Source organism: Prunus mume, linkage group LG5, assembly GCF_029339155.1.
Source record: "Prunus mume cultivar Tortuosa linkage group LG5, ASM2933915v1, whole genome shotgun sequence".
In the NCBI taxonomy this organism is placed as follows: domain Eukaryota; kingdom Viridiplantae; phylum Streptophyta; class Magnoliopsida; order Rosales; family Rosaceae; genus Prunus; species Prunus mume.
Genome location: NC_142702.1, coordinates 24,388,653 through 24,406,267, shown reverse-complemented (window position 1 = coordinate 24,406,267; position 17,615 = coordinate 24,388,653). Strand labels below are relative to the sequence as shown.

The following is a 17,615-nucleotide window of genomic DNA, read 5'->3' as shown; positions in this document are numbered from 1 at the left end:
ATTTAACAACAGAAAACTTTACAAAACCAACTTACAACTGAATACAATTGAAAGGTGAGAAGCTGCCACTTGGACCACTATTCTCTTGCCAATTGGGCCAATGACATGAATCCAACTAAACCAGCACCTATCAGGGCAAAGTCCCTGCTACAATACCTGTGATAATCTTTTCTTTGCTGTATCATGACCTTGCACTTGGTAAAGGAGGGCATTATTCGATGAATTAAACTTGCCCTTCTTGAGCAGCATAGACAATTTGGAATCTCCAATGTCATATTATATTTGACTCTCTTTGCAGTTCTTTGTGCTTATTTGGGTGGTGATCTTACACGCTTAAGGATTTTTCGGTATTTCTTGGTAGCCTTGTTCCATTGCTGGCATTGCTTTTTTGGGATGCAATTGCACTTTGCCTCTCTGCCCATGTTGATCAAGTTGTTGACCCTATTGAATTGCATATGAGGTAACCCAATATCTGCAAACTGAGTCAATTGAACATAGTTCTATTCATGGAAACGTGATCATGTTTTGACACAACTTGGTTTAGGGTGAGATGTAATAGGGTTTCATATAGGCTTATTTATGTATATGCCTCATGTGCTTTCAAACTTATCTCAAATTGCCACATGTGTTTGAAAACATCTCAAAGTACCCTCTAACCTTTTAAAAACCGTCTCACATTATCCCTTCCGTCAGTTTTTTTGACGCCGTTAACATCGCTTTTTCATCGCCTCCCTATTCGAACAGCAACCCCTCCCCTTTGTTACTGTTCATCACTTATTTACCCTCCAAAATTCAGAAATTTCTCCTAACTAACACAACTAGCAGCAAGAATAGCTCGAGAGATTGAAAAATCATACCTGGATCGAAGCAAATGGTGCTCGGAATCGCCCGAACGAGCGATGGAGATTTTGGGTAAAAACCGGCCAATTTCTTGCGTTTTCTTGCGATCCAAACGGCGGTTGGCAGCGGTTGAGATGTGAGGCTAGTAGAGGACAACGTGCTGGTTCTTTTGATACCCATGTCGTCGCTTGGAGTGGCCGGAGGAGGAGATGGCTGCCCAAAAACTGATCGGATGAACAGTAACAAAGATGTTCGGATTACTGTTGCTGGAATTGGAGGGGGGAAGGAGGAGAAAAAAAGAAGAAAAAACTGACGGAAGGAGTAACGTGAGATGGTTTTTAAAAGGTTAGAGGCTACTTTGAGACGTTTTCAAACACAGGTGGTAATCTTAAACAAGTTTGAAAGCACAGAGGGTATGTACATAAATAAGCCTTTCATATATGGTATAAGCTTTATCACTCCTTGCAATTGAAACATCACTAATTGGGACCCTTCTAGGCTTCTCTTAATTTTTCAAGGAACAGCTTAATAACCTATCATGGAATTCTCCCCTCACACAACCACCTAATCAACAAATAAGCAAAAACTTCATCATACATATAAATCATAAATTTCATCCAAGCAATTACGTATTTGATTTCCATTAAATTAAAAACAACACACATCATCCTTATTTTGATTTTGATTTTAAGATTTAGAAATAACTTGAAATGAGAAATATCACGATAACAATAATAGGTGGTGATTGGGGAGCTTTGGGTTTGGATCTGAGAAAAGAATAATAGCAATTGGAAGATGGGAAGGGTTTTTGGGATGGGTCGAGTGGTCAGTGGAAGGGTACGAAAGGCATTTTTATTTTAAAATTTTCCCCGGGCCAAAACGACTCGCAAACATGTAGAAACTGCAAGGTGGATTTATGCAAGAGCAACCTTCATCATCACGCAGATTCTATGAGGATCCTACCAAGTCATATGGACTTCTGCATTAAAAATCGGAGCTATGTAATATGGCAGAAGTTGAAAAATATGGTCACCCAAGCCTTAGCATAGGTACCGAGAAAACGTGTTGTACAGATGATACGTTAATGGCAGGAGGAGTGTCTGTTTCTAAGGAAAAAAATTTCTAACAAATTTACAATATGAAATACACATTTTCCATATAAGCAATAACATCAAGCAAATGTAAAATAATACATCAAACAATTAATCATGATATGGCAGAGGTTGGGTGACTTAGGAGTTGCGGCTTCGGAGGATCACTATCTACTTACTTCGAGTTTAACAATTTGTTGAATTTTTCTATCTAGATCTAGTTTATAAGTTGATTAACTATGTTTGTTGAATTGTTTTAATTCTTCTATGTATGTATGTTCTTGGATTTGGTATATATGTTTATGTTGTATGAATGTTGTTTATACCATATCTAGCCAAGCAATTTCATGCAATCTCAAACAAGGGTAAAGAGTCCCACATCGATAAAATACAAGTGGAAGGGAGTTTGCCTCACTTATAAAAGGTAACATCTCACCACCAAGAAAGTGACTTGGCTAATGGGTCTCCATATTACTCATGGGGTCTTCATAAATCTCTCGACTATACCGGTAAGTGATTTAACAACTACAACAATAAGTAGAAAAATTAAGTGAGAAAGGAAAATTACTTGGCAAAACGAGATCATCCGATGCAACAACTACAACCGTTTGGTAGATTATGAGTATCACATGCTAAATAAGAAAAAGTGAATGACATCCAAGCTTGGACCATTCCAAGGCAATATTACGCATCTACCATACGCCAAGCTTTCTAAAAGAAAATAAAAAACTCACTCAGAGTGGGACTTGCCTAATCAGAAGCTTCACAAAGCCTTGGAAGTCCGCCTATTTGCCTACCGAACAACAAAACACCACTGAATGAAATGGCAAAAATGGCGAGCGAAAAAACACAACGTGAGCGAAATAGCGAAAATGGCGAGTGAAAAAATACAGCGTGAGCAAGGTGTGTCTATTTGCCATAAAAGTAAAATGACGAGCGAAAAACATAGCGTGACTCATCGACGGACCGATTGAATCCTGTAGGGTCATAGTGTAAATGTTCCAAAGAAAATTTAAGAATGGGTTGTTTTTCTTATCTATTTTTTCTCTTCCAAATTTTATTTCTTTCTTGATGCAGCTTTCCTTTCCTAGCACACACGAAAGTCAATTCACAATCTCCTCATAGCAATTAGCTTTACTGTTGTAAATCAAATTGTATTCATGTCTATATTATTTTCTACCTTAAGTAGACTTCCTGTATTTGTATAAATAGGGACTTTGTGTAATTTGTTTAACACAAGGAAATATATTCTCTACATTTCAAGTCTCCAACTCATTCATAGGTTAAAGCATATCCCTAGGAATAGCAACACTAACTTATATGCTACTTAACCCTAGCAGAAACCAAACATCTCCTTTGAGCTGAGAAAATGATGGGGAAGGAATAAAGTTGGCTTTACAGCAGTGGCAATGGTTGTTGGTCCATCTCTTATCGTGTTAACTAGCGTTCCAAATGCATTCTCCACTGCCACAGACATTGTTGTAAGTATAAAGGAGGAGAGATTAACAGTTGAACCACTTGCAAAGAAAATTAAGCAGACAATAGCTTATAATAATGCTAACCTTAAATGCTGGGTTTTTCTTTTCTGTTTAACTGACTTTTATGTAGACTAGGGAGACTACTGTATGACAACACTATATGGAGTTCTGCCACCATCAATTGCTTGGGCAATGCACAATAAAGAATGTGAAAATGGTGAGCAAAAGACTTTATCAAGAGCAAGGCCTGTACTTCTTGGGGTAGGACTATTCACTTGCGCAATAGCAGCCGAGCAAGGCCTAGTGGACTATTCCCTTGCCTAATACAGAAGCTTCACAAAGCCTTGCGAAGTCTGCCTATTTGCCTACCGAACGACAAAACACCACCCGAATGAAATGGCAAAAATGGCGAGCGAAAAAACACAACGCGAGCAAAATGGCGAAAATGGCGAGCGAAAAAATACAATGCGAGCAAGGTGTGTCTATTTGCCATAAAAGTAAAATGGCGAGTGAAAAAACATAGCGTGACCACTGACGGACCCAGGATTCGAATCCTGTAGGATCATAGTGTAAATGTTCCAAAGAAAATTTAAGAATGGGTTGTTTTTCTTATCTATTTTTTCTCTTCCAAATTTTATTTCTTTCTTGATGCAGCTTTCCTTTCCTAGCACACACAAAAGTCAATTCACAATCTCCTCATAGCAATTAGCTTTACTGTTGTAAATCAAATTGTATTCATGTCTATATTATTTCCTACCTTAAGTAGACTTCCTGTATTTGTATAAATAGGGACTTTGTGTAATTTGTTTAACACAAGGAAATATATTCTCTACATTTCAGGTCTTCAACTCATTCACAGGTTAAAGCATGTCCCTAGGAATAGCAGCACTAACTTATATGCTACTTAACCCTAGCATAAACCAAACATCTCCTTTGAGCTGAGAAAATGATGGGGAAGGAATAAAGTTGGCTTTACAGCAGTGGCAATGGTTGTTGGTCCATCTCTTATCGTGTTAACTAGCGTTCCAGATGCATTCTCCACTGCCACAGACATTGTTGTAAGTATAAAGGAGGAGAGATTAACAGTTGAACCACTTGCAGAGAAAATTAAGCCGACAATAGCTTATAATAATGCTAACCTTAAATGCTGGGTTTTTCTTTTCTGTTTAACTGACTTTTATGTAGACTAGGGAGACTACTGTATGACAACACTATATGGAGTTCTGCCACCAGCAATTGCTTGGGCAATGCACAATAAAGAATGTGAAAATGGTGAGCAAAAGACTTTATCAAGAGCAAGGCCTGTACTTCTTAGGGTAGGACTATTCACTTGCGCAATAGCAACCGAGCAAGGCCTAGTGGACTATTCACTTGCCTAATACAGAAGCTTCACAAAGCCTTGCGAAGTCTGCCTATTTGCCTACCAAACGACAAAACACCACCCGAATGAAATGGCAAAAATGGCGAGCGAAAAAACACAACGCGAGCAAAATGGCGAAAATGGCGAGCGAAAAAATACAGTGCGAGCAAGGTGTGTCTATTTGCCATAAAAGTAAAATGGCGAGCGAAAAAACATAGCATGACCACTGACGGACCCAGGATTCGAAAACTGTAGGATCATAGTGTAAATGTTCCAAGGAAAATTTAAGAATGGGTTGTTTTTCTTATCTATTTTTTCTCTTATTTTATTTCTTTCTTGATGCAGCTTTCCTTTCCTAGCACACACGAAAGTCAATTCACAATCTCCTCATAGCAATTAGCTTTACTGTTGTAAATCAAATTGTATTCATGTCTATATTATTTCCTACCTTAAGTAGCCTTCCTGTATTTGTATAAATAGGGACTTTGTGTAATTTGTTTAATACAATGAAATATATTCTCTACATTTCAAGTCTCCAACTAATTCACAGGTTAAAGCATGTCCTTAGGAATAACAGCACTAACTTATATGCTACTTAACCCTAGCAGAAACCAAACATCTCCTTTGAGCTGAGAAAATGGTGGGGAAGGAATAAAGTTGGCTTTACAGCAGTGGCAATGGTTGTTGGTCCATCTCTTATCGTGTTAACTAGCGTTCCAGATGCATTCTCCATTGCCACATACATTGTTGTAAGTATAAAGGAGGAGAGATTAACAGTTGAACCACTTGCAAAGAAAATTAAGCAGACAATAGCTTATAATAATGCTAACCTTAAATGCTGGGATTTTCTTTTCTGTTTAACTGACTTTTATGTAGACTAGGGAGACTACTATATGACAACGCTATATGGAGTTCTGCCACCAGCAATGGCTTGGGCAATGCACAATAAAGAATGTGAAAATGGTGAGCAAAAGACTTTATCAAGAGCAAGCCCTGTACTTCTTGGGGTAGGACTATTCACTTACGCAATAGTGGCCGAGCAAATCCTGGAGGATATCCTCACATTTCATTCCTAGCAGACACATAAACTTAATCAACAACATGATTCTTTAGATTCATGAGGCTTTATGGATCTATTATTCAGCTAGCTAGAACCAATACCAAATTATAGCTAACTAAAATTTAAGGATATCATGTAATCAATAGCTTTCTTACAATTCATGCAGCTATCAACTTTTGAACAAAGAAACTGGAAATTGCAAGTAAAGTAGGGACAATTAAGTTTGGTTCTTGTCGTTTAGATTGTTATTCATTTTGGTTTCTATATATTCATTTTTGTTAATGATATCATGATTGTAATTAAATCCAATAAGGATTTCTGTCAGATTAATTTGCCCAACAAGTGTTGTCACACATTAATGAGAACTGTCTTTTATAACATTTGCATTTCAAGAACACTTTAATAAACACAAAATGAATTTCAAATCTTATTGGACATGCTAGGTTTTCAATATTAAAGAACAATCAAATAAAAAACCCCATGCCGAAGACATAAAACAAGACAAAACTTGAATGAACAAATGTAGATTCATTCATGGTCTCTTAATTTCCTCTCCTATTTCAGTTTCCAATTAATCATAAAGATGTGTCAAAATCAAAGAAAGGTTGTGCTGGCTGCAGCTCCAAATCGGCCTCTTCTCATGTTATCCTTATGTTTCTTGTACACGAATCCGCCAAACCCAATCAATCCTGCCCCTATCAGCACTCCAAACACTATCCCTACCTTCTGCCCATCACTTAGTCCTCCTAAAGACCCTTTCTTATTGGGAGGTGGTGGTGATGGCGGTGGTGATGAAGGTGATGGTGGTGGTGGTGGTTCATAGGGTGCAGGTGCCCCCCTAGTGAGAGACTAACGTGGTTATAACAAGTTACAAAGTTAACAAATAGGACCAAAACTAGAATATAATATGAACTTAGGTGAAGCAGCATGGCCATGAGAGCTTTTGATGATGCATAAACAATCAAGAACTTGAAATGCATGTTTATATATGCTATACGACAAGCTTTCTAAAAGACAATAAAAAACTCACTCAGAGTGGGACTTGCCTCATACAGAAGCTTCACAAAGCCTTGCAAAGTCTGCCTATTTGCCTGCCGAACGACAAAACACCGCCCGAATGAAATGACAAAAATGGCGAGTGAAAAAACACAACGCGAGTGAAATGGCGAAAATGGCGAGCGAAAAAATACAGCGCGAGCAAGGTGTGTCTATTTGCCATAAAAGTAAAATGGTGAGTGAAAAAACATAGTGTGACCAGTGACGGACCCATGATTCGAATCCCATAGAGTCATAGTGTAAATGTTCCAAAGAAAATTTAAGAATGGGTTATTTTTCTTATCTATTTTTTCTCTTCCAAATTTTATTTCTTTCTTGAAAAATATACTTTGAATGATTTCAATTTGTCATTTTTTTATATATGTTTTTGAGTGATTCCAATTCGTAAAATTTCAAAGCAAACCTATGCCAATTAACCAAAAAACAAAAAAACCACAACCACCTAATCAACAAATAAGCAAAAACTTCATCATACATATAAATCATAAATTTCATCCAAGCAATTACAAATTTGATTTCCATCATATAAATACTAAGTCTTAAGAAGGAGGTGTGGATCGTGAAAAGGTCCTAATTTTGCATCATATAAACTATTCTAGTACAAACTGTTGTCATCCACAAATTTGTTAAGGCCATGTGTTTTTGTCCATGGACTAAATACTAAGTCTGCAATAGTTAGTTTCGATAGCACAAGATTTTTGTATTGAAATTCTATTTGATTATCTAAATACTAAGTCTGCAACAACTGAGTCTGCAATAGTTGACCACCATTGAAACTCCGTTTAATTTTTCTATTGAAGAACCCTTGTTTTCTTGTGTGAGGCTGCAAATCTTAATTATTTTCCATCACTATCTCAAGTTTTATTTGAAGCCATTTGATCATTAGTGAGTTTTTCTTTGAGATTATGGAATCTTATGTAACTTGATTCGTGTGTGTGTTTGCTATTTGATTATGTAATGCCTTAAGAAGCACTAATCAGGATCTAATGCTCAATCTGATTTTGTGAGTTTCCTATACTTGTACATTGCTAATCATCTTCTGCTGCTCTGGAAAATTTACATGCTTGTCTTATAGTTGAACACCTTACAACCTAACATGCTACTAAAATTGTCTTTACAGGTTCTAGAAAATTGTTTATGTTTGCATGAATATAATCTGAAACTACTATTTGATGCAACTTTGCAAGTATATTTTTCTTCAATCTGCAGCTCCAACCTAGCCCAAAGCCCTAATTGGGAATTTGGAATGGTTAGAGGCCCCGAAACTTGTTTTTATTATTATTATTGCTTTTGCTAAGCTTGTAACTAGAAATCTATTAATAATATCCATATGATACTTATGTTTTTTTTTATGCAATCTGGATATATTGCTTCTTCAACAGGAACCTCACCATTGCCTGAGATGGCACCACCACCAACACAATTTGCACCATATCCAACCCAATTTGCAGAAGGAGCAGTAATGCTAGTGCTATCTCAAACTGAAGATGACGATGATGACTCAGTAAGTGAAATCAACTTAGAAACTAAATATAGAGGTGTGAAAAGTAGTTGGGTTTGTGATCATTTTATTACATATGAGGACAAGAAAAAGGAAAAGAAAAAAGAAGAAGATGCAACATGGAAGATTATAGAAGTTGAAGTGGTTCATAAGAGAGCAAAATGTGTCTATTGTCCTAAAGGTTCTTTAGGAGATTATGCTGTGGATAGTGGGAAAAATGGGACAAGTGGAATGTTTAACCATATTAGAAAGTATTGCAGATATTACCCTGCAAATGTTGACAAAAACCAGAAGATAATTAGTGGTGATAAAAGTCAAGGTAACAAGCTTGTAGTCAGGGGGTTTGTGCAGACTGATGTTTTGGAAGCTTGTGCTGAGATGATTATTATAGATGAGCTTCCATTTAGTTTTGTAGAAAAGAAAGGCTTTAGGAAATTTTGCAGTGTTGTTTGCCCTTTGTTCAATGTTCTTAGCAAGAGAACAATTGTAAGACAATTTCTGAAAATGTATGATGAGCATAAGTTGAAGTTGAAGAAAGATTTGATGGAAACTAGGGTTTTCCTCACTACTGATACTTGGACAAGTGTCCAAAACTGTAATTATATGGTGTTAACTGCCCATTTCATTGATTGTGAGTGGAAAATGCACAAGAGGGTTTTGAACTTTTGTGTGATTTCAAATCACCGAAGGCCAACAATATGGAAGCTTATTGAAAATTGTTTACTTGAGTGGGGGATAGAAAAGATTTTGGCTATAAATGTGGATAATGCATCTGCTAATAAAGTTGCTATAAATTGGGTTAAGTCAAAGTTGATTAGAAGTGCGAAAACAGAACCTGTTTTGCAAGGGAAGTACTTACATGTGAGATGTCTTGCTCACATCATAAACCTAATTGTAGTTAGTGGTTTGAAAATGCTTTCTAAGTCTATTTTGGCCATTAGAAATGCAGTTATGTATCTTAGGTCTTCTCCTCAAAGGTTGGAATTTTTTAAAACCTGTGTGGAAGCAGAGGGACTGTCCATCAAAGGTTTGGTTTCCATGGATGTCCTCACAAGGTGGAATTCGACATTTATAACGTTGGATGCAGCCTTAAAATATAAAAAGGCTTTTGTAAGAATGGGGGAGGATGAGGACATCCCTTTGTTGGCTTACTTCAAGAAACCAGAACATGAAGTTGATGAGGATGGTGTGGTTGTGAGCAATACTAACTAAGCATATTAGGGTTGGACCGCCAAACAAAGATGATTTGGAAAATGCTACTGTTTTTGTGAAGTTCTTGAGGGTTTTTTATTAGGTCACACTAAAGGTAAGTGCATCTTTGCACCCCCACTGTCAACAAAGTTTTTCATTCTATTTTAGCAATAGAAAAAGGGATTGGTAAATTGTTTGTGTCACCTGAGATGGCCACTGGTTTAGAAGCAGAAAGAGTGTTGGTTGATATGGCAAGCAAAATGAGAGAAAAATATAACAAGTACTTTGTCAAATTTAAAGATATGAATGTGCTATTGGTTGTTGTTATTGTTTTGGACCCTAGATTCAAGCTTAGGCATGTGACACATCTGTTTAAGAAGGTGAAGTTTGATGATGCAGAAGTGGAAAAAAAAAAACACAGAGATAAAGGATGTGTTGATGTCTATGTATGAAGAGTATGCACCTAGAATGGATGGAGGTGTTGATGTCTATGTATGAAGAGTATGCACCTAGAATGGATGATGGAATTCACATAAGAAGTGGAAATGTGAATTCTACTCCACAGACAGTGAATGCAAATTCACAAGATGTTGATGATATAATGGATGATTGGATAAAGATGGTGGAAGAGAGTTAAGAGGCTGTGGTTGCACATGAAGTGGATACCTACTTGCATGATCCTTTGGAATTAACAACCAAAGAGGTCTTTTTTGACATTTTGTTGTGGTGGAAGCTCAATGGTCCTAAGTACCTTGTGTTGGCAGCTATTGCAAAGGATATTCTTGCCATTCAAGTATCAACAGTTGCATCTGAGAGTTGTTTTAGCACTAGGGGAAGAGTAATTGATGCATTTAGGAGTTCATTAACTCCTAGATCAGTGGAGGCATTGATATGTATGCAAAATTGGTTGAAGGGAGATGACATTTTCATAAATTTAGAAGATGAACCTACTCCTGAAGAATATGAGTTTTATGAGAGTGTTAAATTAGGTATGTTTACTATGTTTATTAATTATTACTTAATAATGTTTAGGCTTTTTAATTGTTTATTAGTTTATAATGGTGCATTTGTTTATAAGAACGTGTGTGAATTTTTATTTTTTAATTTTTTTGCAGAATATGCAAGTACTAAAGTTGCTGCCACTAGTACAACACATTAGGGATTGATCCAAAGGGAAAGGGACATGCCATTTAAGATTTTCATTTCTTGCTTTGAAGTTTGTACTTAATTTGGCTTTATTTGTTTTCTAAAAGCTTATGTGAGATTTCCAATTCTTGCTTTGTAATTTGACATGTCTTGCAATTGAACTCTTGATTGATTGTTTGTTTTGTTTGTATTAGGCTTGATTTGTTGTCAAAGCCTATATGAGATTTGATTTCCCTTTCACTTGAATTTATATTAGGCTTGATTTGTTGTAAAAGCCCATATGAGATTTGATTTCCATTTCACTTGAACTTTGTATAAGATTTCCATTTCTTGGTTGGTCTTGAATCAAGACTCTTGAATCTTGATTGAGGGTTTTGTTGTATTATACTTGATTTATTAAATTTTGCAGATTTTTTACGGTATCAACATTGATACCGAATTATACCGATCCCGTTTGGGTCCGGTTTTGTTTGAACGTGTTTTCAAAAACTCTCATCATGTGTCATCCCATCCTGATTCCCTTATTTGGGTTTGACACTAGGATGACCTTCATCCCGTGTCATCTCATACTGTGCCCAACCCTAGTTAATATCGAATAAGTGCTCATCAATGAACCAACAGCAAGTGAGCCAGCCAAAATAGTAAGATAATTACTTCAAAGATGTGAAATTAATATTCACCATATATATGAAATCAAGAATTTGAAAAGGGCTGAGGCAAAAAGAATAAAATTGGAAATTTAATACGAGGAATTTTGGTTAATTTTGTGGCTCATTTAAACAAGCTAAGATCTTGGTTGATGAGGAATTTAATACAACTCCATTCTCTTCCTTTCAAATGTTTCGCTTTAAAATATACGGTAAATTCTGTGGCATATGACTTGGCAGAGGATGCTGTGCTAAATTCTGTGGCATTCTGAGAATTAGACTCGGAACCAGATTTTCTTGGGTCACGATCAAGTGAAAAGAAAGGGGAAGTAGAACGAGTAGAAGTAGACTTCGTAGTCTTTGCTTTCATCATTCTTCTCTTTGTTTTCTAGAAATAAAAACACTTCATTGCCTGCAGAAAGCTGATGGCCTCACTGCATTAGACAAACACAATTGTTGTCATATCTTAAGAATTTCATATATAAAAGAGAAGAAAACCCCCGGGTGTTTATGAAAATTCAAATGGACTATACCCAAAATTTGCTCTTCATACATTCAATTAGAAAACAGTCATATCTTAAACTTAAATTAAATGTTTCAATAATTATTTCACCATAAAGGTAGAAAGGGCTTTGAAAACTTTGACCTGCCAGTTGCTCTCACAACTCTCTCTTTTTCCTATTTATCCAAAATATTTCCCCAGAAATTTTATATATTTACAATACCTAATCAAACAGTCTAATTATGAAATCAATACCTAACACAGTCTAAATTTTCATCTCATATACCAGAAACTTCCTCAGACTTTAAGCATTCATGTACTAACTCTGGTCAAATTTGCACAAATCCTTTATTTGAGACAAAACATTAACTAAGATGCCACTAAAATTCGAACTTGATACTCTGATTCTACCTCTGGTATGCAAGCATAGGCGCTTTTTTATTGGGCAATAGTGATGAACTATTTTTAATTTATACTTGAAAATTTCTATTAAAAAAACCAATTATAATTATGGACTGGACTTGAGTACCTTTTTCTTGACTCTTGATCAAAGGCCTATTAGTGAAACACGCTTTTGCCTCCCAAATGGCGCATGGATTTAACAAATCCCTCAAACCTTTGTCATGCGGAATTGTTTCAGACAGAGACAATAAGACAAGACATGTCTGAAAGCCGGCTCGAACCAAACTAGTTCGGATGTGCTTTTGTTTACTTCTTTCTCAGGCCCCACCCGCTGCATCTTCTTCTTCCTTCTCTCACCCACGTTCTTTGCTTCTCTCAAGCTCTCTTCCATCTGACTTCTGAACTCAACCCCAAAGCTCTTGGCCTCTGTTTCTCTCTTTCTCTCTATCACCCATTCTGGTAGTTTGTTTCCAAGCCCACATTCAGATCTCACACCAAGTTCCATTTTTTTATTTTGGGTCAATGTATTAAGCAGAGAAAAAGGGGTTAAGCCCAGAATTCAAATTTTTTTTTTCTCTCTCACTTTTTTCCACTAAATTTCCAAAACCCATTTGAAATTTGGTATTTCTTTTTCATAATGAGCTCCAAGAGCCTCAAAGGCACCAACTTTTGCACATTTGCTTCACTTGGCATCTTAGCTTTGAGCTTGGTGCATTGGGGGCAATTGGTTCAGTGCCAAGATGTTGGTGACAATGATCAAATCGACAACCCTGCTGTTCTTCCTTTCATCACACAGATTCTCTATGGCCGCAACAGCAGTTCTCAGTCGACAGACAGATTAGCAATCGTTCCAGCTTCTGCGTAAAGGACCCGTAAGCTTTCTTCACTTTACTCTCTCTGTTTTGTTGCTGAGAAAATGCATGTAAAAAAAAAAAAAAAAGAGGGTGACTGAATTATAAGAACGGGTTGTGAGAAGTCAACTGAACTTAACCAATGGCCAGTTTATAGAAACAAAAACTCAACAGGGTTCACAGTCTCACATGATTGATCTTTCATCTAAAGCACACTCTGCTCATCCTAATGAAAGTGCCTATCTGATATATTCCAAAACTCCAGTTTTTTGTCTTACTGACTTTCTATATTATACATATTTTAATTTTGTGAAACATACTTACGCTCCTCATTTCTTATGCAGGCAGCTCTGAGTACTCTGCTACTTATTACTTACAATTGTTCTGACGAAGTTCTCACCACTAGAGAGAGGAGACCGGCCAAATGCCGAGAAGCAGCAGCCAGAAGTAAAATGGTCAGGCCTGGCCGCATTACTACTGTCATGGGTCCATCAGGGGCCCGAAAAACAACTTTTCTTTCTGCCCTAGCCGGAAAAGCAATTGGATGCAATATGACTGGTTTAATTCTTATAAATGGAAAGAATATATCGATCCATTCGTATAAGAAAAATCAGAGGTTTTGTGCCACAAGATGATATTGTGCATGGAAACTTGAGGGTGGAAGAGAATTTATGGTTCAGTGCAAAGTGCAGGTATGCCACATACAGCTCTTTACATGTTCCACTCCAACAGAAAATATTCTATTCACATGTTAGTCATCTTTGCTACAATTTTAGAAATTTATTGTTATAGTTTACTGTCAAAATGCTACTGAAATGTTTACAATGAAGTGATGATGCAAATTTCATGAACCCCACACAACCTTTGTAGCATTTTTTGAATTTTCTGCAAACATGTGTGTTTCCTGCATCATGTTCTGAATGCCAGTTTGTAATTCACAATAACAAATCTAATAGCCCATAAAAGAGCATGGTTTAAACTACTAATTTGAATAGTTAGTACTGGTTGAAACCTTTTCCTTTCTGATATAGCTAGAGGTATAGAAAGTGGAACCAAAAGAGGGTCATTGTTTGGATATTGTATTTGTATGTCCAAAAATTTTGTATGTCAATCTTACTGTATCGACTGCTGCTACTTTCTGATGGTGAACTTCGAATTTTTGAAGGTAAATGCGCCACCGACTTTGAGACCTGATAAATTAACAAAATTTAGCAATTGGTTATCCATGTTAATTTGTGAACTTGCTGACTGTGTACCAAAATCACAGTGCAAAAACTATGTAGTGATTCTAATGAGTGAATGCATGTATGTATGTGAGTATGCATTTAATTGTCTGTAGATGCTTGAGTTAGTGTGCTTGTATGCGTGTTGTGTTCAATTGCATGCCCTTTCTCTTTATTCCTCTTTCTTTTTTTCAAACAGATGATAGGACCTCACTTAGTCTGACATGCAAGGACCTAAGATTATCAACTGAGTAACCGTGGGGTGCTGGAAGAGAAGAATATTACACCAAATTATGTAATGATCACAGATGCATGCAGGATGAATAAGGTTGATAGGGTTAACCTTCCTATACAGATTACCAGTGGGTTCCCACCCTTTTGCTTTACGGCAAAGACTGCAGTTGCAGATGCCCCGACAAGCAGGGCAAACCCAATCAGGATTTTGGTTAGCTTCAATCACATTCTCTCCATATCTGTTGAAGACAGTAAAGTTCAATGTATAGGACCATCAGCGCTCATTACAAAGATATAAAATTGCAACACTAGTTCTTTGAATAAACATTAAGCTAGTGACATGCTTCTGAGGTGTTGTCAGTTGTTCTCAAGGTACATGTACAACCTTTCATGCATTGCATGTTTTTGGTAAGAATTGGAGCATTAAAATAATAACCAAAAAAAAAAAAGTTACTTTGAACAGTTAACTTATGAAATAACTTACCTCGTGTATATGCAATCTCCACATAACTGCCTTTGGACTAAGTCACATTTGCAGCAATGTGTATGCTGGCCAAGAGTTTTCTGCTTGCAAGGAAGTGTCATCTCTAAGCATAGTTTACCAAGTGAAAGGACACCTTTAATTAATAAGTAAAAAGTAAGCTCAAATAATGCATGATGAATGTATTGTACGATTAAACAATGAACCCAATATAACAGTAAATTTAGGCACTTTTTTATACTCTTGAGAAGGTACCATCTTTCGTTCAGTTATAAATCACATGAGCTACGCCAATCATCATTAACCCTTGAAATATTTTTTCCACTTTAGATTCAGAAAACAAATTACTTTGAGTATAAAAGATTAACACATGCACGAATAAGAATGCTGCAACAATGAACCAATGCACTGCAAAACTCAAGGAAGAATAGGAAGGGACAACAATTTATATCAGTTTGAAACTTGAAGAAATCCTTTTAAGGACAATGATTCAAATGTCAAACAAGCCACGTGAATTTTTTCAGTGTAAAGATGAATGGGCTAAGCTTGCGGACTTAGAGTTAAATTGTATCTAAAATCTTAGAATGTTCTGCATAAGTTGACATGTTAAAATCTGACAATGTTGTTAAGAACATCATTATTAGCTAGTCAAGTAAAGCTGGTTCAACGAATCTGTTTAAAGTATGAAATTAATACATGCACAAATAAGAATGCCGCAACAACCAACCAATGCACTGCAAAACTAAAGAAAGAATAGGAAGGAACCAAAAGGCAACACAACAATTTATATCAGTTTGAAAATTGACGAACTCTAGTGCTCAGAGAATCCTTTCAAGGACAATGATTCAAATGTCAAACAAGCCACATGACTTTTTTCTATGGAACATGAATGGGCTAAGCTTGCGGACTTACAATTAAATTGTATCTTAAATCTTAGAATGTTCGTCGGCACAGGTCTATGCTTTGGCGAAATATGCCAGATTAGCAGAATAAAAAGGACCAGCCTAGCGTATAGTGTCCACCCACGTGTCAAAAATGTATAGCCGCGCGGCTATACTATTTTTAATAAAATACTCGTTGTATAGCCGCCCGGCTATACAAAAAATAATTAAAAAAAACCCTTCTAGTTGCAGTAGCTTATTCTTTAAACGTGAAAATGCTAAATTCTTTTTACGGTTAATAACTCTGGAAAAGTAAAAACTCAAAAGGGGACAATAAAAACTCGGGTAATGGCCTAATAGTAATGAATAATGCTCTAAACTATCGATTGATAAACAAAAGTCGGGGAAAAATAATTTTTATTTTTATTTTTAAAACATAGTATCTATGTCTAGAGTATAGCTGCACGGCTATACGATTTATACCAAAAAACAAAAACAAAAGGACCCGCCTATCGTCTAGCGCCCAACTAGCAATTTGGTGCCCACGTGTCAAAAACAGTATAGCCGAGCTGCATTAATAATAATAAAAGTTAGTATAGCCGAATGGCTATACATTTTTTTTATAAGTAAATCCAGAGTATAGCCGACCGGCTATAGGATATACTATTTATAGGAAAAAAAGAAAAAGGGACCCGCCTAGTGCCCACGTGTTTAAAAAACAGTATAGCCGCTATACTATTTTCATATATAAAAACCGTAGTATAGCCTTATACTAAGTTAGCCTCTCTGCACGCGCTTTTGCACTGCGAGAGGCTTTTTTTTAAAAATAATTAAATTTATTTTAGAATTAAAAAAAGATAATGGCGTAGTTGTGTTTCATAAAAATAGGATCCATTATCTGATTTTTCTTTTAATTTTTTTTTTTTAAATATGTAAATGTGTGAATTTACCATATTATCCTCATTTAATTAATAATTTCAATTCTTAATATTTGCATTAACGGCATTTTTTGGTATTTTGAATGTTTCACCATTCTCTACTTTTTGCTTTATATATTGATATTCAAAAGGAGTATAGCCAAGTAGCTTTACTATTTATTTATAAAAATTTATAAAAAAAGGACCCTTCTAGTTGCATTAGTTTATACTTTATAGATTTAATTTTTTTTTAATATATATTACTTTTATTCAATAATATGTGAAAATTATGTGTAAAATACGTGAATTTTGTGTGTATTATTGAAAATTTTGTAAATAACATGTATTAAACATGAAAAATACATACGTATATGTACAATACAAGTATTAAACATGAAAAATGCTAAATTCTTTATGACGGTAATAACTCTGAAAAAGCAAAAACTCAAAAGGGTATAATAACGACTCGGGTAATGGCCTAATAATAATAGATAATGCTCTAAACTATCGATAAACAAAAATCGGGGAAAAAAAATTAAAAGAAAACATCTCAGTATCTATATTTAAAAAAAAATTCAAAAATGACCCCAGTAAAGCCAAGCGGCTATACGTTTTTTAATAAAAGAAAATCCCGAGTATAGCCGCCCGGCTATACTATTTTTATATATATTTTTTTAAAGACCTGCCTAGCGCCCAACTAGCGATTTGGCGCCCACGTGTCAAAAACAGTATAGTGTTTGTATTCACCAATATG

At 35.9% G+C, this 17,615-nt stretch overlaps 1 long non-coding RNA gene and 1 pseudogene across 1 annotated transcript; both read left to right on the top strand.

Moving 5' to 3' along the window:
* Nucleotides 1-222: 222 nt before the first annotated feature.
* LOC148917399 (uncharacterized) lies at nt 223-6,069 on the top strand (annotated as a pseudogene).
* Nucleotides 6,070-12,528: 6,459 nt separating this feature from the next.
* LOC148917398 (uncharacterized) lies at nt 12,529-14,998 on the top strand. The gene is made up of 3 exons (XR_016127257.1): nt 12,529-13,146; nt 13,470-13,817; nt 14,548-14,998. It is a non-coding gene; the product is annotated as an uncharacterized LOC148917398 (long non-coding RNA).
* The last annotated feature ends 2,617 nt before the right edge of the window (nt 14,999-17,615 follow it).